Genomic DNA, 2,691 nt, shown 5'->3' on the forward strand with positions numbered 1-2,691 from the left:
CTGCACAAACGAAAATTTTAACGGCACAAACCTGCACAAACGGAGCACTAACCATTCAGACTATTTGCTGGATTTTTTGACGTGGGTGGGGTGTCAGCTTCACACAGCTGGCGGAGCTGCAAGAAGACACCGGGGGGACCGTATCTGATGGGGAAACGCGGATTGACGTAACACCTGTTATAAGCTAAGACCGGGAGAAAAATATCCGTGGATTCGGACAGGTCTAGCCTTCACCAGCTGACCCCGGCCCCACCTCAGCGTAACTCATGTTGCCAAGCAACCGTGACAGCGTGAAGCAGAGAGCGGAGAAAGAAAAACGGAGCCGAAGTTTGTTTTTCAGTCATGTATTACTGATTTCTAAATTATTCTTCACCTTTTATAGTAAATGATGTTCCATAGTAAAAAGGAAATCTCTTAGTTTGATTCTAAAACGTTCAAATGTGTACTGCACTTTTCTACAAGGAATACAAATTATTCATTTACAAATACTCTCCACATCGCTGATAGGACATTACGGTTATATAAACCTATTATGTTTGAAGGCTTAACTTTAATTAATCAAACCGATGTGCTCTGCTTTGAAATACTTTATAAATCAAACATTTTCCAACCAGACCTGTCTGAATAATATCTGTGTTTAACACCCACTCATTGGGGAAAGCTAGGGAGTTTTTATAACAATGTGCCAGGAGTTAGGCGTTTTCTCTCTGTATACCGAACCTGAAGCGCCCGGTAAGCTGACAGTTGGCGAGGGTAGCTGGCTGTTAACGCAGCGGTAGCAGACACGTCCGAAAATGTCAGAGCAATATTGCAACTAGGTGATTTATTGAACCGAGCAGATATTTGAGATTTACACACTTACATTCTCGCCTAAAAACGTTGTACCAAATCACGTTGTGTCATTTAAAGTGTTATGTAGCTAAATGATTTGTCACTATTCACCGCCATTGACGCTCTGCCTGAACGCCCATAGACATCAATACTACTAATGTCTAATTAATTAGTATTGATGTCTATGTGAACGCCCAGTTGGAACCCGCAATGAATTATGGGATATCGTGGGCCGTGAAGGATACACCGGACTCATCCATAGACATAATATTAGAGTTAGCGTGGCGATGACGTGTCGCCACGCTATGACGTAATCGGCCTACAAATCCGTCCTTCGAAGGATGCAGACCCTGAATTCGGACACAGCTAACATCTTACTTAGTATAAGCTAAGGCTAAAGCTCTACACCAACATGTTATTGAGCGGAAGATAACACTAAGTGCTAATGTAACTGGGTCTACTTCCACAAAATGTGTTCTTTTATGTATTTGTCTGCTTCTACTTGACTGTTGCTGTGTTCCTCTGTGTCTRCTATAAGGGGTTTGGTCCTCCAACTCCGCCTTATTTTCTTCTTCTTTTGTTCAGGGTCCTCCAAGACTATTATAAATATTAAGTTATTAATTTCCTCTCCCCTTTTGTTATTCGTTCCACTGGGGAGAGGCAAGTTTTATAATCTATTCTAATCCTTTCATTTATATTGTTCTAATGTTTATTTTTCCTTCTGTATTAATGATAAGTGTTTGGATATTTTCATTTGAGTTGCTATTACACCTTTATATCATTTGATGCATGCTAACTATTATTTTGTATAGATCGGGTTGGAGAACTGGAGCACATGCTAGGTGCTAATGCTAATATCTCCCGATTGACAGGTACGTTAGCGCAGGCCCTTTTGTTATTCGTTCCACTGGGGAGAGATCGGGTTGGAGAACTGGAGCACATGCTAGGTGCTAATGCTAATATCTCCCGATTGACAGATTAAATAAACGGAGACCGCCTCCAAATCCAGACTTGATGTCTTSTGGTTTGTYTGATCACCACACAACACACACAACGCAGAAATCCACCGGTCACACTATACTAACATGGTATTTATCAGTAGCTAATGCTAAGGCACTAAATTCAACCATGTCATTAACCAACATAATAGCTGTGTCGGAAGAAAAATATCTGTGGATTCAGACAGGTGTAGCCTTCACCAACTGTCCCCGCCCCCACCTCAGTGTAACTCATGTTGCAAAGCAACCGAAACGGGAAGACGGAGGTTAAAAAGGAGCTGTATGTGCTTCGTTCACTGGAATAATTTGTTGGAGGAAAATAATGCTGGAGAAAATCCACTGCTACAGGAACAGGCTGAGAACAGAAGCATCGATTCGGCACAAGGTAAGTCAATACGTGTGTTGATGCGTTTGTGTTATACGGAGTATGAAATTATTTTTAGGCAACTCCTTAGTTTTTATTTAAATGACAATTATATAAAATACATTTAACATGCAGTCGGAGCGACGAGCCCCTCCTATACCGAGCAGGTAATTTAAGAACAGTCGAGGGCAGCAACGCTTCAGCCYGATCCAAACCACACAGGTAGTCAGTCAGATTAAGGTCCAAAACCTTCGCTTTAGAGCCGTTTAAGTGGCACCGACCCACATAAAAAACCCACAGAACAAATGGTACAAATCACGTATTTCTCGAATCCCGAAAATATGACATCTACCTTTGCTGTATCATAATTATAATCCACGTTAGAGTGAATTTTTCCACTTGGCTGCTATAATCTGTTCTTGCATCACACTAGTAATTTCTCTTTTTTTCCCTCTGAGATTCTGCTTAGAAAATGAGGTTGTTAAGTTACATTCATTC

This window comes from Poecilia reticulata, linkage group LG10 (genome assembly GCF_000633615.1).
Source record: "Poecilia reticulata strain Guanapo linkage group LG10, Guppy_female_1.0+MT, whole genome shotgun sequence".
Lineage (NCBI taxonomy): Eukaryota > Metazoa > Chordata > Actinopteri > Cyprinodontiformes > Poeciliidae > Poecilia > Poecilia reticulata.